Source organism: Dermacentor andersoni, chromosome 8 (assembly GCF_023375885.2).
Source record: "Dermacentor andersoni chromosome 8, qqDerAnde1_hic_scaffold, whole genome shotgun sequence".
Lineage (NCBI taxonomy): Eukaryota > Metazoa > Arthropoda > Arachnida > Ixodida > Ixodidae > Dermacentor > Dermacentor andersoni.
In genome coordinates this window covers 77440871-77464783 of record NC_092821.1, presented here as the reverse complement: position 1 = coordinate 77464783, position 23913 = coordinate 77440871, and the positions used below count along the sequence as shown (strand labels likewise).

Below are 23913 nucleotides of genomic sequence, written 5' to 3'. Positions count from 1 at the left end.
TGCCTGTTTGTGAAAATTTATTCGCAAATAAATTGTCATAAACGTCAATTTCAGTATTCTTTTATTATTATTTGCAAGCATATATGACTTCTGCTTCTTGACATCTTTTTGTCGAGCTTTCCTAGCTACTATTGAGGAAGACGGTAAGGGGACAATTGCTACAAAAAATGCCGCTAGCAAAATGTTTGCGGTAAGAATGTGTGCGTGCTCTAAAGCCAGCATATCTAGAATATTCGTCATGCAAAGGGCAGTGGCTCAAAGCTGGCATTAATAATGGCAACGATATGGCTCAACACTGGTCCTGCGCTAGCAGCACGATGGCTGCTGCATTGGCATAACATTGGTCCAATCTTGGCTTTAACGCTGGTCCTACGCTGGCAGCACAATGGCTGCTGCATTGGCATAACATTGGTCCAATCTTGGCTTTAACGCTGGGCCAGCATTGGATTGGGTTGCACTTTGCCAATATGCCAACATTGGTCCAACATTGGTACCAATTTCTGCCAGCATTGGGCCATGGTTGGACCAATGCTGGTGTGCTGCCTGGGCAGATGGTATTTGCCTGGATATGAATCACCCTTGCGTGAGCTTGTGCTGCAAGGCACCAAGTTCTCAACTTATTATTAGTGGGTAAGATGTAATATTTATGCAATGGTGCAATTAGCTGCAACGGTGGTTAAGATTAATTTTGCACGCTGTCTTCGTATTGTGCTGCCTCTTTCTAAATGTAAAATTCGAATCTGTGCTACTCAAGCTGAATGTACGCGATCAATATATCTGAATGCGCATTGTTTAGATAGGTGACAGGTCTACTTACAGGGCATCTGTAGTAAAGCGAGGTGCTTTAAGTTTCCCAGAAATGTAATTGGCACATGTGTCCTTCAGAAATAAATGGCCCTTTTACATAGAAAGTGTTCATTTCATCGAATCATTCATAGTGTGTCATGGAAGTGACCAGCAAACGGAGACAACCAATTGACAAGGATTATCACTGTTGAAAGCTATTAGGCGACGTTCTGCCCTTGAAAAAAAATACAGGTCCACAGTGGTAACAACAGGCGTGACCATATTTTACAGTCCCAAGAAACCTTGTACAAAAAACCGTGTGTGTAGCAATATTTTAGGATGTGCAATACTATTAAGTACATTTGGGAGTGACCTATTTAAATCGGAAAAGAAGTGCCATGCAATAAACAAAAACATATGTAGGACCTATACTGGATTTGCCTAAGTATATGTTGGCAGTGTGCCTCAACACCGTCTCGCTGCTTATCATTCTTATCACCTTATCATACTTCATCACGGTCATATATCTTCTTATCAGCCCTAATCGACCCCTATTGGCCTTAGTAGAGTTTACTCGACCATTATTAACATTTATTTGTACTTATGAACCTAATCAGACATGATCCAACCCTTACCGAACCTAATCAGCCTTTTCAGACTTGACCCGACCGTTATCCACCGTTATCAGCATTATCAGAATTGCTCTGACAACTAAAAGTTGTACCGTGGTAAGACCCGAATAACCCTTCCTCACTCCTGACCCTGCTTAGCTCATTGCCTACTTATCTGTCCGTGTAGTGCGACAAGAAGGCGCATGAACTCTCGGAAATCGGCGGAATTTTAATCAGTGAAGTAACGCCCCATGAAAGGCGCTTCCTGCGACTACCGAGATTATCCGGGGTTGTGGCAAGCTTGGCATTAACTTTTGGCAACACAGGAATTTTACTGATGTCCACATGGCTCTAAGTCAGCTCTGCGTGTGATTCTAGAGATGGCTTTTATTTCATCCCCGTGTTACGCTTTGTGAACGGACCGACAGACCGACGGACACATTTTCTTGGTGAGCTGTCATAGACTGCTTACGCATTAAAACACACTCACCCGCCGTGGTTCCTTAGGGGCTATCGTGTTGGGCTGCTAAGCATGAGGTCGCCAGATGAATCCTGACCACGGCGAACGCATTTCGATTAGGGCGAAATGCGAAGACACACGTGTACTTACATTTAGGTGCCCGTTAAAGAGTCCCAGGTAGTCGAAATTTCCTGAGTACCCCATTACGGCGTGCCTGCTGATCAGATCGTGGTTTTGGCACCTAAAACCTCATAATCTAATTTTTCATACACACGCCTGCAGCTATGTGGGTATAATGGAACAAAAATAACGCACTCTCGCCAAGGACAAAATAAAATACAATATTAACGTGATACTTCTGGCTCCACATGTGTCCCTTGATAACAATAAAGATGCAAGCATGGACGTACGATTATTTATGGGCGAGACGGCGCAGCTTGCGGGTGTACATCCCTGAAAGGTTACCCCAAGTCATCCTTATCGTGCGTATATTTGACTTGATGTTGTATAATTCTGAAAACAACCGGGCAGATCAATGTTTCTTGCTGGCGATGATGCCTACGCAGCCCCAGTCAACGAACTACCCGGTACGCTGGTGATGTTCCACCAAGACGTGTGCGGCTGTGTGGCCCTTCGCGACGTCATTATTGTGTTGCTTCAAAGTTTCTGCCCTTGTAGATTATTCCCGGAGAGTGTTTGTGCTCGAAACGGTCTTTTGCAACAATCCGGCTGGTGGCCAATTTTTCAGCAAGGCACGTGGGCCACTTGAACAAGGTAGCCTCTGAAAATTCTTACAAGGGCCTCGCTTGTTCCCGCTAAGCATGGTATAGCCCTGCACTTCACTCCTTCTTTCGCCGTTTCATGGCGAAAATAAATCGTCCCCTTCTCCAGGACACAAGCAAACCTTAACAAAATAAACGGGCGTCACCAGGACACGTCGACCTATCCCAAGCTGCCTAGGGATCCGGGAAATCTGGATTAGGAGCTACAGAAGCTGCTCACTAAATTTTTCAAGTTTGTCCCCCCTCCCCACTGAAATGAAAGTATCACTGCTGCAGGTTATCCTGCCGCAACAGATGGGCCCCCACTCTTTACGGGCTACCAACAGTTCAGAAGCTCAATGTTGCGGTATGAGCAATCGTCGACTACACAATCTTGCCGTTGTGCGAACTGTCCGGCAACCTGCGCCATCCTCTCCGGTTGCTTGCAGGACTCACGTCCACGTTCGTCTTGGACTCCGCTCATGGGTTTGAGCACTTAGGAAGCGCCCGCATTGATGACGACGCCGTTATAGTCTCTTTTGACTTGAAGTCACTTTTTGCGTGTGCGTCCATTGACACACATGCAAAGAACGGCCAGCTGCAGTGCAAGTTTGCCACCCAGTTGCGACTGGGCAAGCAACATCTCGGGAGCATCGCCGCCAACCTCTGCCACAGCGTGACTAAATCGACTTTGTGCTGTGGAACAAGACGCGCATCCCCCACTCTCCGTCGCTTCAGCTAGGATGCGTTTGGTGAAGCAGGCTTTGTGCTGAAACCGCCGCCAACCTCTAGCCTCATCGCCGTCGTGACGGAATGAGTTCGGCGGGCCAACTATTGTTCCCAAACTCCCCAACGCTGACCTGATCTGCTACGGGTGCGCGAGTTGCCGCGGGAACCCCGTTTGGCGCTGCTTCCCATGCACCGACCAAGACGCAAGACAACGCGCTACCTGGAACGGCTCCGAGTTCTACGGGGCCCCTCTGACGTCGGTTCCGGACCTTCGCACGTGTTGTGCATTTGTGTGTGTAGACCGTCCTGCGGGAAGGCGGCTAGTTTGCGATGACGAAACGAACGTTCGCATCACCTTGTATCGGGAGAGGACCGAGTGTTTAAAAACCGCTGTTGTGCGGCTGCTAAGGACATTCTCTCTCAAGCAGTCATGTTAGACTGATGTACTTTCTCAAACAGTCATGTTAGACTGATATAAATACTGTAAATAAACCCATATTCCTCGTTCTCGATGAGAAGCAGTCCTTCCCTTCATCAACGTCCTCAGCGTGGATAAGTTGGACGTCGGCATGGGCCAGCTACCTTCCAATTTATGCCCGACTCCAATCTTGACAACGGATCACGAGCGATGGGATTGAGCCCCCAATCCTGACACTATGCGGTCGAGTGCTGAGTTTTCATTGGCCGAACGTACGCTATTTGAAACCAATGAGGTATGCCGCCTTCCAAAATATTGCCATCGGAATATGTACTTCGTCTTTGAGAAGCAGTTTCAGCAGCAGGTGCTCGGCATAGCGATGTTGTCATCTGTATCGATCGTTTGCGGCAACACTGCTCTGGAGGATCTGGAAGGTGCCTTATCTTCATTCGGGACGTGACCAGAGCCTATATTAAAACACGCAGACGACTGCTTCTGTGTTATCGCTCGCCAGCACACAACACATTTCATCCAGCACCTGAATTCATTCAAGCAGAGCATGTAGTTCACGGCTGAAGAAGAAGCCAATGGGAGGATTCCCTTCCAGGGCGTCGTCGTAGAGAGAACTTCTAGCGTCTTTATGACCAGTATGTACACAAAGCCAATGCACCTGGGAGTGTACCTGATCTTCGATGTTGCTTTTCTGAACCACATACTCTCGGGCTGCCCGGAGGATTCCGCGCCCGCCTGCCTCATCTCGCCGCCCCCCGCCGATAAACAATGCGAGGCCCTTCTCTCCAGCACGGACCGACGCATCCAGAGACGGGTCCTGGCACTATCTGAAGACGTCATCGACAATCAGAGCAATCTACGTAGCTCAGCCTCTCTTGCCTCTCACCCCTTCGATTATTGAAGTTGTTACTCATTTACTCGATTGGGCAACCGATCCGCCGCAACGGTACTCTCTTCTCTAGCATTGTGCTTCTCCTCCAGCCGCTCGAAACGTAGTCAAGACCTGCAGATTGCGAGAGGGCACTTGTTACGGAACTGTTAGGCTGCAGAACTGCTCTGAACACAGGAACTGAATTCGGCTAAGGCCCGCCATAAAACGGCGCAAGAAAGGGCGAAGTGCGTGGTGGTATCATACACTTCGGGAACAAGCGAAGCCCTTGCAATAATCTTCAAAGCCTATGGTTATTGAAAGTACAGGTCGGCGTCGGCATGCTTTCGATACTAGCAGTATCCGACACAGTATCCTATATTTGAAGCCGAAGAACCAAACGGGAAAAATCTATAGAAATTCTGGAGACTGTCCGCAAAGAGGTCAGCATTCTTTGGCTCGGCTGCTACATACCTTTTATTTACTTATTTCACTAGCTTGTGCATGTCTACCCACCACTACCAATCATCTACTATTACATTATTTTATGGAGTACACGTGTTACCTTCACCAATTATGCCTTTGTGAGCCGAATGTGAGACGAAACGCCATCACAATGTTATCTTTTTTTTTTTGGCGTCTCCACAGCTTTATTTTTCTTGTCCTAGTTTGTTTCACATTTTGTCACCAACTTGACGCCGCGACGGCAACGTCTTGAGTGTTTTTTTCCAACCCTACTAATCATCTGTTGTTACACTAACATAAAGATTGCATGTGCTAACGTCTTTATTTTTCTCTTTTTTGATACGACCCTCATGTGGCGACGCTGACATAATCAGTTTTTCTTATTATGATAGCAACTATATGGTCAGTCCTGGAAGATTTTTGCCGTCCGCGTCGGCATCGCCAGAGCCGTGATGTTCTGTGTAAAGTCTAAGAGTGATAACACAGCCGTCTCCCGCCGTATGCTGTATGCGTCAGTGAAAGCGCGCGAGGAGAGCCGACGATCGCGGCTTAGTCTGGTGCGCACAAGGGAGGAAAGCTGGGAGGTAACGCGCCGTCTTCCATCTTCCAAAACGTCTTGGGGGATGGCAGGGAGGAGGCAGGGAGGAGACTTCGGGAGAACTGCGTATTGCGCGACCTCGTCCGAAGGGCACAGGCGATCGGGACCCAATCTGGCGCGTTCAGGGGAGGAAAGTGGCGAGTAAACGCGCCGTATTCCATTGGGCGCACGGCGCCTGCTGGAGGATAGGGAGGGGGCCTGCGTGTTACTCTGGCACCAACTACTTATAAGTGCGGCTGCGTGCGACTAACGTTAAAAGCGATCTGCGTCCGCTGCTGAGTCTGGGTACGACGGCAGCTCATACCTTTGTGTGTGCTCCATTCTCGCCGCTCTTTTTTTAGTTGAAGAGTTACGCAGCACGAACATCGCTTTGCTCGCTGCTGTTGCCGCACTTCCTCCCGCCAGCGTTTTGACTGTGAGTTTCCGGGGTCATCGAATGTGATGTGTAGACGCTGCCTGTGCGGACTGGCACGATGCTTCGCAACTTCGATAGTAAGCGAACGTTTGCAAGTTTATACGGCCGCTATGGCTACTATCTTTACTTCATATAACTATCTAACCATTTCCTATCGCAATCAATGGTTCGCCTTCCGTGCGAAACTGCAACTTTTTTTTCATTTGCATTGCAACTAGTCCTTTTGACTTCTGCAGTAGTACCTGCTTTTGTGTATTTCACCGCCAGCCCAAAACGGAGACCCATGAATAATGACATGTTTTTACCACAAATTCGGTGTAGTGACAAATTGTCATTTGCACGTCTTAGTTCAAGTTTTTGTTCATGGATCGACGGAGCATTTGCAGAGCGTGCCCATGTTGCATCTATTTCTCATGTCTCCGACGACCATGGCACCGGCAGAGAACAGAGGACGCACTGCGAAACGAAAATCCTCGTGCTACGTGCGCCACAGTGACATGGGAAAAGCACTGGCCAAAGACAACTGCCGCCTCACCATTGGGAACTCCGTATCAGGCGCTGTGGTTCGGTTTCGATAGAAGCACATTAGAAGCAAAAGTCTGCAGTCAGGTATCCCCAGATCTCTCACCCGTTCATACAAGTCTGAATAGAGCGCTCTTTTTTTTTTTTTGCTGCACGAACTTTATAAAAATGAAATATCAGATCAGATGCAGATAGCACAATTCCAGCACTGAAGTGAATTACGCAATTAGCTGCATATTAGATCGACGAATATACAAATGCGGAATTTACTAATTAACCAACTTTCGCTAGTTAAGTTTCGTGCGCATCAATATACAGCACATATTACAATCTACCCGTGTAGCTCGTGGATCATGCAATGAATATTGATTTTAAACAAATGCTGAGGATGACACCGGTTCCGAGATATGAACTGTGAAACTTGCGGTAAAAACGCACTGTTATTTCACTCACTTTTTTATGAAAGACTCCTTTATGCATAGAAGGTCAAAACGTACCTCAACGTCGTAGTTTTTCACCCGGCGCTGAAATATAATATCTCAAAACTGTGTAATTCTGAGAATTTCTTCTCAATATATACTCTATGCGAACTCACCGGCTACAATTCGGCAATTGCATTATGTGCCGTACAGTTATTAAAAAGTTTCATTTTCGCTCGAGAGGCAAAGTATCGATTGCGATAGCAAAATAGTAGGCACCTGTGCGAAGTCACGATAGTAGCTTTAAGGGCCGTGCAAGGATGGAAATATTCGTTCACTAAATGAAATAATTAGCATGGAGCCAGCGCGCAGAAGCAAACATGAACGCATCACACTCGATGAGCGCGGACACTCGCTGTCATAAGGCCGGTGTGGGCAAGTGCGGCAGCAGGAGCGAGCGAAGTGACCATTGGGCGGTCTATCGCTTCAACACAAGATTGGCGAGAACACAACGTGCACAAAGGGATGAGTCATTTGCATATCGCTTTCAAGATATGGCGCGCGACCACGCGTGGCCATGCAAACCGCGCACTTCGCGACGGAAAGGGGACATGCGTGTAAGAGCTAGTCAAATTGTTTTCACTGTGGCAACGCTTCTTTAAAATTTGCTCTCACATTTTTTAGTGATAGGAAATATCTCAATATGTCCGATAAGTTATTCGCATTTCCTGCATTTAAACTTACATTGTTAGCTCACAATGAGAATTATTTGTTGTATCTTTAGGTGATAGCTAGTCCGAAAAGTAGTCCTTGATTACGGACGTGACAAAAGGCACTGATGCCATTGGTGTTCGGCGCACTGGCGAGAAGTGCATGCAGACTTTTTGTGTATAGCCTCCGCATTACTACTTTGTCAGTCGTGTTTCAGTCCGTTTTACGGAAGAAGCGGTTGCACGTAATTTTTTATTGAGGCGCTTGAAAGTGTGGGGGACAAATCAGTCCCAATTTTTTAATATAGACATGCAGTGGCAATAGGACAAATACGTCCCACTTTTAAAGCCAAATGGCTTGTTTTACAGAACTAAAATTAGTTGCAAAATAATTTTCTGCCCCCGCACTTACTTGTAAGAAAGAAATTTCGAAGGTATTGGTCTGACCACGAATGCAGTAAGACAATTTTGCATCGTGAGCCCAGAGAGTCAGTGGTACATATGCCCGTCACTTTTCGAAAGACCATGTAGTCTTAGTGTCATTCCACTTACCTGAAATAAACGACTTGATGTAGAGAATCGAAATTTTTTGCAAATAAATTTCTAAGCACCTCATTTACCACGCAAAAGAACTAAAATATATTCAAGAAATACGCCACCCTAGAAACGTTTATTTCTATGCTTTCACTCGTGCTCACTGATACCAATATGCACGGCTCTTACATACATAAATAGGGAGGTTGTAGGTGAGGTAGAATCCACCTTGGTCGGCACTTTCTTAAAAATTTTAGCGCAAACAGCACGGCACCAGGAGACATGACGATACGCTACGCCTAACAAAAGCATCCATGCACGTCACACATGCAAAGCTGACAGGGGCAAAGCTGTCTGAACTGAGTTGGGGTACGAGGGGCAACTGCAAAACCAAAGTACTCGGCCCACTGTAGATGCAGAAAACTTAGGCGAAGGCATTGACTGCCTAGCTGCTGCTCATTCCTAATAACACTCATCGGAAGACGGAGTTCTAGAACATGTTTTTCCAGGTTATGGGACACGCAGAGTACGAAATCTCTTTGTGTTAAGGTTTAATTTGTTTACGAAGGGCACAAGCCCAATAATGTATAACGCAATTTTTCGAACCAATGTAAATGTAGTCACACGCGATCCATACATGCTTATCTCTCTGAGCTTCACATTATCGCCCCTTTACTTGAACTAAAAGTGAGATGCACAATCAAACTGGAGTCAAATAATCCCGAATCGGGCTCGCACCTACTTGTACTTGCCTCCACTCACTCGGACACCAGTCTAATGGGACTTTGGTTAACTCATCCAGAGTGAAATGCACACCCCTCAACTCACCTTGACCGACTCGCACTGAAACCCACAAGCACTTTCACAACCAACTACTTCAGATTCAGAACCCCCAGAATCGCTGTTCAAGCGAACGCTCCATCGCTCCGTGTTGTCCGCTCACACTGCTCGGAGTAAACTGGCGACAGGCTGCGTTGGCAGGGCAGAACCCTCGCCATATTTCGCGACCGGTTTATCGCGCTGCCATGGGTAGTCCCGCATAATAAAATCATACGGTTTACTTTCATAATGAACCCTGTATAAAGCCTCAATACGTATATGTTACTCAATGTGTCTGACTCAGCGCATAAAGATAGTTTAAGTTTTTGGTGTTAGAAACCTCACAGAGGAGAAACTGCTTCATAATGTGTGAGGAAATACATCACTCGTTTCATGAAAGTCTGGCGGCTTTGATAGCATATTTGTTTGCTATAACGCACCAATCATAAAAGCATGCCACTTCCTAATATTTTGTCTACAGTCTCACCAGACATTCACTATCAAATTGCAGGTGCCCTCTCCCAGGTGACTTCGATAACAGAACATTGGATGGATACGGCTATTGGCCCAATTGCTGCCTTAAAAGGCGCACTTTACCGCCACCACGCCTGCCTCCGATTGCTTTATACTATGCTTATGACGGAACGTGGAGATACCGCTACGCAACTGCTGAGTAAAGATCTCGATTACTCAATAAACTTATTTTGCTATTATTTTGCTTGCTTCCTTGGCAATCTAAGTATATTCCGAACAGTGTCCAGCACTACCGTCCTTGGACAGAATATTAAGGACAGCGCGGTGTTGAGGATGCAGTGTTCACGGGCACTGTGAAGTAAAGCTATTCCAAACTTTTTGATTCCAAGGGCCCTATAGCGTAAAACTATTCAAAAATGTTTTTATTTCAATCTCCTGACGTCAAATGTGCGTAACTGCCGGCGCGAGCATCGGGCGGTCACCCGCAGTGTTGTATGAACAGGCCAATCACACGTTCTCCTCGTTCATAGGAGGTCACATTTGTTTGCTTCAAAAACGAATAACATTGCCTACGCTGAACGACTTGTCTTATCTAATTGGCTGACAAGTGGCGAGGAGCACGCTCAAGTGCAGAAGGATTTGATGGGGCCGAGCCACTGCACTGAAAATCGATAACCGGGCGAAGAGGGTGGTGCCGGCGTCTGCGACTTTCCCATATTTAACTCGCTGTGGCTGGTCAAAAATCGGGGTGGCATGCAACGGGAGGTCAAGAACGCCGCTAAAATAGATCCTCGGCAAAGAATAGTTGGCAGAACGAGGTCGTAAACGTGCCAAAAGTGCTCGAAAACGTTACTCGGCTACGCAAGAAGTTTTATTATACGCAAATAAGCCCATGCTTTCCGGTACGTGCGAGTAGCCAGTGCCTGGGCGATCTGCGGCCGCCATCTTTTTTTCTTTCGGAACGGGCAGCCTGTGGCTATTCAGAAGAAAAGTCAGTTTTCTTTCGGCATATTAAAGCATCTTTAGTGCGTACACGTCACTTTGACGCGGTGAGTTATGGGGGTTTTGTGACGTTGCGTGACAGACAGGTGAAGTGCGTGCAGCCCGAAAGCCTTTGACCAATAGCCCAGGGCTAATGGCGAAAAAGTGTCGAATCTGAAATAACTGTTTTGCATTTGTTCAGTCAAATCATGCATAATAAGTGTGCACACGTCATATCAGATAGGGAGCTATCGCGATTTTTGTGATGTCTCGTGACAGCCAGGCAAAGTGGGGATGGTCCAAAAAAAGTTTTTATCCAATCGTGTAAGGCTGATTGCAGAATAAGAATAGAAAATTTTGGAGTAGTTTTACGTTCTGGCGCCCCAATTTTGCAATCAGCCCTCCGCCATTGGTCAAAAACACTTTTTGGTCCACCCGCTCTTTTCCTGTCTGTCATGTGACGTAACGAAAACCGTGATAGTTCCCCATCTGATATGACGTGCACACACTGATTATGCATGATTGGACAGAACAAAAAAATTGTTTTTTTCGATTTGACGCCTTTTCGCCATTAGCCCTCGACTATTGGTCAAGAGTTTTCGGGCGACACCCACTTCGCCTGCCTGTTACGGACGTCACAAAACCACGAAAACTCACCACGTCAAAGTGACATGTACGCGTTAAAGATGCATTAATATGCCGCGCGAAACTGATTTTTCTTCTGAATAGCCGCAGGCTGCCCCGTTCCGAAAGAAATAAAAGATGGCTACCGCCAATCGCTCAGGCACTGGCTACTCGAACCTGCCCGAGAGCATGGGTTTATTTGCGTACAAGACTTTTTACGTGGCCGCGTAACCTTTTCGAGCACTTTCAGCACGTTTATGGCCTCGTTCTTCCAACTCTTCTTTGCTGAGCATCAGTTTTAGCGGCATTCTTAACCTTCCGTTGCATGCTGCTGCGAATTTCGACCACCCCCCGCAAGCTCAGTAAGGAAAAGTGGACCAATCAAAGACGCGGTGCACGAGTAACAGACGCCGGCACCACCGTCTTCATCCGGTTATCGATATTGAGAGCACTGGCTCGGCCCCATCGAATGCGTCTCCTCTTGAGCGTGCTCCTAGGCTCTTGTCAGTCAATTAGATAAGACAAGCCACTCAGTGTAGGCAATGTTATTCGTTTCTAGAACAAACAAAAGTGACCTCCTATATGTGAGCAGAACGTTTGATTGGTCTGTTCAGACAACCAACGCAAATTTGACGTCAGAATTTAGGCTGATATAAAAACATATTGGAATAGTTTTACGTTATAGGGCCCCAGTATCCTGTCACGCTTCCGGTGACTGTCTCAATCAGACTATGTACATAGCTTGTTTTTTTTGTTCAATCCGATGGATTAGAGATTACAATATCATAATGGAATACGACAACATCTATACCTACTTAGCTTAGGTGGAATTGGCGAGAACGCATATATTAACGTAATTAGCGGTTATAGAATGCAATAGAAAGTTGGTGCCTTTGCAAAGAAACATCACCATCAGGTTTTACATCAATTATTACTTTCATTGGATGAAATATATCCACAGCAACCTACGTCAAAGTCGATTAAAGCAAAAGAAACATGCTCTCTTTTCATCTTTTTGAAAACAATAACATATATAGAGAAAGGAACGATCACCATACCACGGCAGCCGTCTGCAGCCATCCAGACTATCCCTCAAAGGTCATTTGGCTTCATGAGACAGCTTATAATTTTCCAGTAACACTTCTAAAACAGATTTTTTATTGGTGGAGTAACGACATGGCGCATTAGACTTGGTGTTGAGCCATGAAATTCAGCTCCTTACACCTATGTAGAGAGCATGCAGCACATAACATATATACGTGTCTACCTACATCTTCACCTGTTTTGTAGTAGTTTCAAATTTGTGTTCATAGTTCGAAAAACACAGATTGGTTGTCAGAGGCAACAACATCTACAATTTAGCGTCAACCAAAGAGCCAAGCAGGCAACCATCGTGGCAGTGTAGAAGAGCTGTGTTAGCCGCAACTGAGTAGTAAAGTTGAGAGTCTTCGTTGTTACTTCGCTGCCAATAAACGCTTGTCATACGCAACGAACATGCGTAATCGATATTGACAAAGCAACTTTCTCTGGCAGTTGCCCATGCGTGTTCACAGTGCTGCTGTGGCATTGGGTACTGGTTACTATGACGCTTCATACTAGTGTACAAGTTACGTGACAAATGGGGCTTTCAATTGGTCGTGGACAGTTTCGAGCGTGTAAAAATTGTAAGCCAACACAAAACTCAAGCATCACGCCGAAAAAGAAAGAAGCGTCGAAATGGTAAACGTTCAGTGTTAAGATTAAAACGACTAACTATTGCATTGTAAATTTAACACACTACCACACAGGCACGCTAAAATATTGATGACATGATCTTTTGTGGTAGTAAGCAGTTTCTAATTGAGCCGTTCTCTTTTACGACACTCCATGTATTCGTGTTTTGTAGGCGCTAACGAAGCTTAGATTTTACGAGGCAAAACCACGATATTTTTATTACGCGTGCCGTAGATGGGCACTCCAGAGTAACTTTGACCACCTTTACTTTCATAAGGTGCTCCTGTAAATAGGTACGCGATCATTGTCACATGCGACCGCTTTCAAGATGCCGCCGCCGCAGCAATGGTTGAACCGATGGCATCGAGCTCAACAGCGCAATGCAATAGCCACTATGCTGATGTGGTACATCCCGTAGTGGATGCGACAAAGAAACTAGCTCACTTCTTTCGAATAAGCCGCACACAATCAAACTGCCGCGTTGCTATGTTGCACTGCTAGTATCTGCGTGCTAAGAAAGGAGCAGTCGCATTTTGTGGGTCACATAAAAATCTGTGCGAAAAAGTCAGCATAAACAGCAGCGGCTGTGTTTTCTTCTGCTTTCAGGAGAACACGGATCTATCAACTCGAAATGAATAATTTTTACAATCGCCAGCAGGTCATACGTAAATTTAATGCGTCACTCAATTTCGCCTCGCGTCCGGACTGTTAGGATTAGCACTGTACCAGGCGCATGCACGGTGCTCTGAGTTCACTACAATGCAGGTATATAAGCAAAGGCATTCAGTAAGGAGCATGACGCATAGAAATGAAGGGCTAATTACTTTTTATGAGTCCACGCTTGCAAAACGGAAGCTGCCAATACTGAGTGCCGATCTCCTCTACCACTGCTTAAGGTGGCCCGTGGCAAGTGCTGACGCGTCTGGAATTGTTATGGCGCATAATAAAGTGACACGTTTATAGATATAAAACAGTAGCGTATCACTATTATTGAAGTAACGGTCACAGAGCTCTGAAGTTAGCAATAAGTCTTGTATGTGTGAAAGCAGCTGCGTAAAAGAGCATGACCTGTTCAATGTCGTGCAGTTGTGTGCATTTGACATTGGTGTTGTATGCCCAGGTATTAGTATTGCTCTACCGAACAGGCTGACTATATTTGTGGTGAGTAGTGCAAATGCATGATTGACGGCTACCGAATTCAATGCGACGAGCCCCATAACCCATGAGCATTAATTCATTGTCAAGAAGGTGCATTGGTCTGCTTCGTATAACTAATAAAATTATACCATAGTGCATGAGTGCATCATTTGTGCTAAATTGCAACGTTTATTGAAACCTGGCTATCGCATTTACTGTACGGCCAGTGAACATTCAGCAATATACCATACGAATGCCTTACCAATGGCGGGCCACCACTAGGCATCGCCATCCACGTTAAAGCAGCACCTATCCCAACATTACCATGATGAATCAACGTGTAGACCAGCTGCCAGTGTTATCACAGCCGGCGTGAGCTACCAGCTTTCCCCAGTGAGCTGCCAGTGCCGTCAATGTAAACCAGCGTGCATACACAATATCTAAAGAAAAAAAAATATCTAAAGCAGGTAGCACTTCCAAGTGCTACCTGTATAAATCAATACTTGAGAAGGGAACGGAACACGCTTTTTTATCTTTTTTTCGACTGAGAAAGAGAATTGCATTTCGAACTCGTATGGTTTGAGTGACGTCAAAATAGAAGGCTCGGGTTTTTAATTGCATCAATATTCTAAAATATAACAATATGCCCCATGCACTGAAATCAAATGGTATCAGGCGCCTCATATACAATAGATAACTGCTGCAATGCTTCCAATAATATTATTATTATTTTAAATTATATGAATTTATGAAAAGTCTGAGTTGTGATGTCTGGTCGCATAACAAATGTGCTCCACTTAATCTTTCCAGTTGAAACAAGGCCTCAGCGTGGAATGTTTACGAGGGTCGTTATTATTATTTAAATAATTTGCTCCATCAAATAAGTAAACACCTTGTTTTGTGCAAGCGGATCTCAGCGCGTGAATAGAGGCATTTCAGAACATTGTACTGCCATCACTCGGCTATCTGTGTGTTTAGCTGAAGGTAGGTGACAAGCATTATTGTTTGCTCAAGGTACTCGTTCTATGGTCAATGATTTCGAACGCAAGAAGAAAGATCGAACGCAAACCGAATATTTCATCTGACGAGATCATTTTTCAGACTTGTTCGGTATGCCTACATAAAACAGAACGTCCTTGATCAAACATAACTTGAATTTCGGTGACTACTCGAGCGACTTCACCAGAAAAGTGCTCTCGCGTAGCAACATCATTCTTCAGGCTGAACTACTCTTGCCTATATAGCAAGCGAAGAAGCTTAGTCACCTCAACATTCTGAAGGATGCCAACGAGAGCGTTGTTTCCGGACTTCCAGGACAGAAACACTTTAAGCAAATATTGCTATTTTGGCTATGCAGGCATTGATTTGGATATTTACTACTGGTATTTTGGCGTAGATTGCTCTCATCACTATAGCCCACAAACTTGAATTACCTCGAATGGCAATATACAACTTCATCGTACTTTTCCGTAATGGGCACACAGTCATAAAGAGCACAGAACATGGGGACCGAGAGCACGCGGTCTGCCGCTCTACCTCAAGTATCTGGTTTATGGTTACTAGGCTCATGGGTGCGGGTTGAGAGTTTTCTAAATTGTTAGAACCTTTATTTTTTGTGAGCTTCGAGTTCTCCTAATTGCAAGTTTCTTTTTTGAAGTGGGACACCTTTATATTTATTACAAATATTTTGTGACATCAGCAAATACGTCTACGCAGACTATGTCGGGAAAGAGGCATGACTTCTCAAAATTGGTTTGCAGCTCCAGAGGAAGCGCTCGATAGTTTACGCATTTGTGATCGCTGATCAGTGCTGAACATACTCTTTGACAAAATAGTGTGGTTTCCAGCGTGTAGCCTAATTTAACCAAACAATATCCTAAAAGTATCATTTAGCTCACAGCAACATCGGGCCTTTATATTTTGTTGGTCGAATAGTTTGAAGGCTCCGTAAATTCTGAGACACTCCGTATGCAGCAACGCACAGGACACCTTCTTTATTGACATTTCAATATTACGCCAAGACAGAGTCTTTGGGTGGTGGGTTGTAGCCTGCGTTGTATATTTTTTTGAAAATAAAACAGAATGCTATACCGTTAGTATTATTATGGTAATCTACGCACTATGCGTGGGCTGTCTTTATGTTTGTTTGTCAAAGTCTGGAAACGTTTTCCCGCCATCTTGGGTCACTGGGTAGTCCATGATATCGTGGTCAGAGCATAGCGTGGCTCTGACGAGCTCGCCGGTTGTAAAACGAATTATCGGGCCAACTTGGCTCACGAACATGTGACGTTGCGCATGCGCGTCAGTTAACTAGTGTCACGGCAACGTGTGTCTCTCGGTATGTGCCACTACTTGGGTACCGCTCTTCAGTACATCTCATTCCTCCCCACTTGGTTTACTCGGCATGTGAAACTAGGTATGTGCGACACTTCGCTGGCACTCTTTGGTGTCAGTTTGTGTTACTGAGTATGGACCAGTAGCTATGAGCCACTCTTCTAAAAACTTTTTACCTGAAACTTGATTTATTGTAAATCTACCATAAGTTATAGGTATGTGGCCGTTCTTCAATGAACATCTTTTACACCGATTTGGGTAGCTAGCTATGTGTAACTGTATATGCGCCACTTATCAACAAACCTTTTTGATTTGAGCTTGGGGTGGTGGCTATGTGCCACTGGGTGTGTACTTCTGCGCATATGACGCTTTTGAATACGTCATTTAGAATGATATGGTGCTGGGTGGATTTCAATTCAGACAACCTTGTCTGAGTGTATATTCACTGACGCGCTTCGCTTGCACTTCACTGCGACGGTGTTGGATAGCGCTGCTTGTTCAGAAGATTGTTCCGAGACAACATCGGGACTGCATATACGCTTCTTACATCGTACGCGCCAGTGGTTGCAATATGTTGTCTCCATAAATTACTTCGAAGCTAATAGCAGAAACATAAAAAATTTGTTCTGAGATGGGTCCGGCGTTATTTTATTTTTTGTTGTTTTTTATGCTCGAGAAATCTGTCGACCTTCGAATATAAAAATTTAATTCAATGTCTATGTAGTAGGTGGGAGTATGCCTATATAAAACGCGTTATTGGGTCACACTGACTAGAACGCATTATAAGTATTCTGTTAAGGTTACATATTAATTTATCAATGGCTTTGAGCAAATATTTTGATGTGTATTGACTTGTCGTGTGGCACCCATGTATTGTCTACACAATCGCAGCTTCCTTTCGTTAGGCTCAACTTTGAAACAGGAGTGAAATATCAACGTTCGTTGCCCCTATTTGGTAATAGTCGGGGGATAAGCAATCGACGTAGCCAAGGCAAAAGAAAGACGATTCGCGGCTGCAGTTAGATGTATGATAGTCTCTTTCACGCATCAGTCCAGCCACTAGTAATTGTTGGTGTAAAATTTTGTCATTTAAGTAAGGGTTTCGTTTGATAAGACTTCATTCGAACGGGAACTACACTGGTGAAACGGGCTGTGCATACTCAGAACCATAACTGTCAGAATAATTGCTGTCGAAAAACTAAGCCACATTTATCTTTTCTAAAATTTCGCAGCCAGCTTCCCTAATTTGTGAATCGTATTCGTACAACTTACAAAACACAGCAGTAAGATAGCAGAGACATGTGTGGCATTTTTGCGCAGCCTTTAGACGTGTAATGAACTAGTGCTACATGGGACGAGGATATTAGACAGTTTTAGTTACACGTACGTAGAGGCTTCACGTACGCAAACGTGAAAAGCCTACGTGCCTTACGTGCACGCCATCTGACACGCTTTTAGCTACACGTACGCGACGCACGCCAATAGGGACCCCGTAGCCACATCTATCGGGAAATGTGAACACGGCGGTAGCCAATTCAATCCTGTCGCCGTGTTTCGATGCAAGCCGTCTGCGCGCGCGCGGCCCGCTATCGCTTGTTCGTGATCTCGCGGAACTCCCACGCGAAGCTGTCTACGTGCGCAAGAAACGCACGCAAAGAATTGAATCTCACGTACGTCCGCGAGACGCGCGCGCGCCCGCTACGTTTTACGCATGCGCACTGCTGACACGTAGAAGCTCTACGTACGCAAAGCCTCTACGTACGTGTAACTAAAACTGTCTAGTGATCTCGCGGAACTCCCGCGCGAAGCTGTCTACGTGCGCAAGAAACGCACGCAAAGAATTGAATCTCACGTACGTCCGTGAGACGCGCGCGCGCCCGCTACGTTTTACGCATGCGCACTGCTGACACGTAGAAGCTCTACGTACGCAAAGCCTCTACGTACGTGTAACTAAAACTGTCTATTACTTTCAACGAACTGCGGCGTTGTTCTGACAATGACAATTTCTCTCTTGCAGAGCATATAAACTATTATTCACCAAAACGAGATGAGCTGCTTTGCTGAATGCCGTGTTTCGTAGTTGTATGAATTATGCTAGTAATATTTTGTTCTTGTCGACTGCATTCTGTTAAACCAGTTGGATATAAGACCTACTGTGGCCGACAAATTTGCAGCTATATTTCTGCGTAGCGTTCCACTTATTGGGTATGCCAGGTCAGCGAACATGCTTTTATTAAAAACCATATTGCTAGGCACGTTCCCAGCTTGAGATATTTAATTGTTTCTGGACTGTGCCATACACCGTTTTAGCACTACCACGTGGCCTTACTTTGTTTTTGTTGCTGCGTGAAGGGACTGGCTGTAACAAAATGCTGCAGCTGGATATTTCACCTCTGTTGCCGGGGCTTATTTTAGAGAGCGCAAGCGTTTTTAGCGCCTGAAAAAATTCACCTTGCACGTTATAGAGCGCTTCGTAGAGAAAAGTGCGTTTTCTTGTCTTCCTGCTTGGTAGGGAGTCGCCAGTATGCAATAATATGAATAACATGTTTTTTTTAGAAATCCTCCAGTATTTTACACTAACAAGAACAGTGGCTTTCTAATACGGTTTCTTAAAATAGCACATACGTAAAAATGTGGAATAATCTATGTAATATATACTGAAAAAAAATAGCAATCCTGCAGTCCTGCAAAACAAGCTTTTCGCTTAACTGTATGAAGGAACAGTTGGATATACCCAAATATAGAACATATAAATATTTTTGTCCTCACATTGGAGACGCATTGTTCTATTTGCCGGAGGCCGGAGAAAACGGTGGGAACTGCGAAATCTACTGTTTCATTGTACTCCATGTCTTCGCTTTTAACAACAAACACAATAGAAGTGACTCCAGGTAAACTGAAACCCCTCGAGCAGGTTTCCATTTTCTTGTGACCTTCTTCCTAGTTGCAAAATTTTTTGCTTGCATCTGCGACATATGGCCTCGTAGCGATAAAACAGGAGACCTGCAAGGTGTTTATATTCGGCTTAGCATGGCGCGCAACATGAGCGTGTTTCTCGCTGTTCCTCTTGTGCGGTTTTTCATTGTTGCACAGTAGGACAATATTCTAACTTGCTTTGCATCTTAAAATACTTTCACTGAACGTGGTAAGGACAGATATTACGCAAAGCGCTCCGACACATCTTGCACTTACCTATACGTGACGCATGTTCCCCAGGAAATTGCATTCATTGTTGTTTCATGAGACGCAAACATCTTTGTAGCCCTTTCTGTAGTACTGAGAAACGCTATTCTCCTCTGCAGGAAGGGATTTACGCGAATTTCTTTTGGGATATTTTTCTGAAGTATACCTGGATTGTATCAAACGAGCAAGCATGCCTTTGGAATAATAATTTTGTCAACACTGTATTGCAATCGGAAAGAAAATAACACGCTACACAACAAGGCTGAAAATTATTGGCCAGCGAATGCCATTGCGAAACGCAGCTATTTATGTATGCTGACCACCGAGAAACCAATTAACAGAGCTTTTGGACGTGCCTACCGTTCGCTCGATCAATCGCAAGCAATTGTGCCATGGTAACGACGAGGTATCGAGGAGGAATTTAAAAGCACAGGTGGACCAACATGCATGCATACTTTAGGATGCTTGTGTTGATTGTATTTGAAGGGCGTTAAGATAACTTTGGATGAACGTGACACGTAAATGCAACACAGTATCTGTGAACAAAACTTTACTACCTAGTAGGTACCGTATCTGTTTTTTATCCAGTAATCAATAATACCTTAACTTAAATAACCCTCTGAGGTGGCCCAGTTGCTATTGCATTGCACTGCTGAACTCAAAGTCGGGGGTTCACTCGCGAGCAGAGTAGCTGCAGTTCAATAAGTGTGAAATGTAGGAACTATCGTGCGCCAAGCATCGGGTGCATGCTAAAGAAGCCCAGGTACCCAAAACAGATCCGGACGCCCCTCGTCATGGCGTGCTTCATAATAAGAATGTGTTTTTCGGATATAAAACTCGTAAAATAAAACACTTTTATGCACATACAACTTAAGTCAACAGCCTTCTTCGTAGTAGTAGGCATTTTACCTAGTTAGTGGTGATGCAGGTCAGAAAGCCTAGAATGCACACCTGTTTGTTTCCAGTACATGTTGCAGTAGGTGTATAATAGATTTTATAGTAGCGACAACATTACTGCGCAGTTATATATTTTTTTCAGGCTCGCTATGGAAAGCTTTCAAATATACCCACCCAGTCTTTTTCACCTACACGGTAATTGAGACGAATAGAAAAACGAGCTACTGCTGATTATAACACGCACCAGGCACCCTCATTCTATAAATTATTTATTGCCTGAAACACATATTTGCATTTCTGCTATACATCGAACAAATGCCTAGAGTGTTCTTTAAATCTAGTAGTTTATTCCAGTGCTATTTGTGACACCTGTGATCGCTAAGCATGCAGCCTATTTCATTTATATTTACTGAACTATTCTATGACACAATCAGGACGCTCCATACGTCAAACAATACGGAGCCCTATGCACTGAAATATTGTACACGAAAAGTTAAGCGGAATGTAACATTCCATTGAACTTATTGTCTAATAAACTTGCCACACTGACCATTCGAAAGGTACTTATAAATAAGTAACTTATCAAGCTAGCAAAATATTAATCATATATTATTCCATGAGCATAATCCGAAGCTTAATTCTGCGCTTATACCCATCATCAACTTCTTTTAAAAGCTTCCTTGACTTTCAACGCCTACCGTTTCTCCTTCCACTGCCTAATTAATACGAAGCCCGCGTGCGATCAACAATGTATTTTCAATGACAAGATGCAACAAGGTTAATATGTGCTGTCTAAATTTGCTGTTTCCAATGGCCTGTGAAGAGAGGTAGGACTTTCTAAAGCTACATAAATGCTTATCATCATCATTATAATCAACAGATTTTTACATCCACTGTAGGAAGAAGGCCTGTCCCTTCGATCTCCCATTATCTCTGTCTTGAGGTTGCGGATTCTAAATTGCGCCTGCAAATTTCGTAATTTCATCACCTCACCTAGTTCTATTCACCCCACCTAGTTCATCTCCCCATCTAGTTCTAGGAAGTGAAGTGCCCTCGATGGCACTTCGCTTCCCTCGGTACCTATCCGGTAACTCTAATGATCCACCGATTATCTCCTTTACGCATTACATGGCCTGGCCAGCTCCATTTCTTTTTCTCGTAATGCCAACTACAACATGGGCCATCCCCGTTTGCTCTCTATCTACCATTCTTTTCCTAGCTCTTAACGTTAAGGTTAGCAATTTTCGTTCCATTCCCTTTTGCGGTATCCTTAACTTGTGATCGAGATTCATTTTTAACCTCCAAGTTTTTGCCGTATATTTTAGCACCAGTAGAATTGTACACTTTTCTTTTCAACAACAATAGTAAGCTGGCAGTTTGAATTTGGTAATGCCCAGCGTATGCACTCCACCTCATTTTCATTCTTCTGGAAATCTCCTTCTCATGATTATGGTCTCCAGAGAGTATTTGATCTAGCTAAACTTACTCCCGTGCAGATTTCAGAGGCTGACAGGCGATCCTGAAGTTTTGTTCCCTTGCCAGACTATAGAACGTTTCCTTTTGCATATTAATCTTTAACCCCACTGTTACACTTTCTTGGATAAGGTCTCGAATCATTTTCTAGTTTGTGCGTACTGTTCGTGAAAAGGACAATTTTATCTGCAAACCGAAGCTTTTGGAGACATTTGCCATTAATCCTATCTATCAGTCTATCAGCTCCAATACTTCTAGGCTTGCAGTGACTGGTATTAGAAATATTGTCTTCTGGCCTACGCCTTTCTTCTTAGGTAACGTTCTACTTTTCTTGTGGAGAACGAAGGTAGCTGCCGAATCTTTGTAGATATCTTCCAAGATATTCACGTATGCCATCTCTACTTCTTGATTATGCAATAGCTCTATGGCTACTGGTATCTGTACTGATTTCAATGCTTTTCCATATTCTATGAAACTCATACAGAGAGATTCGTTCTACTCTTTAGGCAGCTGAGCAGCAGGAAACGAAAGAACGCGTTATTGCGTGAGACAGATGTATTCTTACGCAGGCAGACCAGGCTTGCGCATGCGTAGTAACAGTATTCTTGATGGCGTTGCCCCCGGTCACATCTTCCTTCTTTTAAAGAGAAAAAAGAAAAACAAAAGAATGTATAAGGTAATAATTAAACTGAAATCACTGGATTGAATTGAAAAAGGATAGCGTTGCGGCTCTCTACGCTGTCGTGTGCTTCTACGCAGTACTTCTTGAGGTGCGTGTTGCTCGTGTGTCTACGGTTGAGGGGAAGAGTGAGGAGTCGTTAATGTACTCTCGGTCTGCTGGAAGGAAACCTGTCCGTCTCTTGGTCTACTGTGCACTCTCTCATGCGTCGTAGATGCTGTCCGTTCTCTCTGGCAACAACATAAGAGCGTCGTGTACTTGCCGGGCCTATGACTGCCCAAGTCCTGTGTGCCCTATCGGAAACAGTAAAATGGGAGCCAATGTGATTATCCGGTAGATTTCGCGTAGCTCGGTAGTGGAAGATGCGTTGTTTGTGCCGTATTTTGTAGAGTTGCTTTCGAACTTTTCCGGTAGGCACAGTTCGCGGTACAAGGTGGCAGTCTATGGCGGTTTAGTCCTCCTCTGACGGCCCATGAGTCTTTGCGCGGGCTGCTTTAAGTGGTCGTTCGTTGGCATGTTCCTCCATTCTAGCAAGGCATCGTACAACTCCAGCGTTTGAAACCGGCATTTCTTGAGCAGTTTCCTTGCTTCTTGGACGGCCCTTTCAATCATACCATTACCATGAGGGTAATGGGACTGGAAGTCGTGTAGATGATGCGCAGCTGCCTGGAAAAAAACGCGACAGCCCGCATTATTGAGAAGGGGTCATTATTGCCGCATATCTTCGCAGGGATGCCGTGAGGGGCGAACATTTGCATGCACAGGTCTGTCAACCCTTCTGCTGTTGTTCGACGTGTCTGCTCGACCTTGAAAAAGAATCGAAATCTGTCGTAACAATGTATCCATCGCTTCATGGTAGACAAGGTCGACGCCGACTACTTGCCACGGCAGTGGGTATACCGTAGCAAAGCACAGATAACCTGGCATTCCTGCTCTTTTACCTTTCATAAAGCGAGCATGTCTTCGCGACATCTGCAACGTCCGCCGTCGCGCATAACGTCGTGCACATAACTTCGCTGGATCTTGCTTTAATTTTTCTTTCACTCCTGTGAGCCGCGCGGAGCAAACGAGGTACCTCCTGTCGCTTTGTTGGAGAAATGACGAGTTTGTTGCTTCTTAAGATGAGACCGTCCTCGACATGGAGTTCGTGGCGACAGTTCCAGTACGGCATCTGAAACATGTTTCTTGCTCTCAGGCCGTTCGTTGCTTGAGTAGCTGCAAGATTCAGTCATTGTTGCATCTTTCAGTACCTCTTCACAAGTTCCCTGCAGTTGATGATCACAGACTGGAA

General features: G+C 44.8%; 2 long non-coding RNA genes across 2 annotated transcripts in view; one reads left to right on the top strand and one right to left on the bottom strand.

Annotated features, from left to right (window-relative positions):
* The window catches only part of LOC126538752 (uncharacterized), a 316846-nt gene that overhangs the window by 275534 nt on the left and 17399 nt on the right, over positions 1-23913 (bottom strand). The gene's annotated exons all lie outside the window — the stretch shown is intronic.
* Positions 548-9840, top strand: LOC129386745 (uncharacterized). The gene is made up of 2 exons (XR_008614058.1): positions 548-630; positions 9639-9840. It is a non-coding gene; the product is annotated as an uncharacterized lncRNA (long non-coding RNA).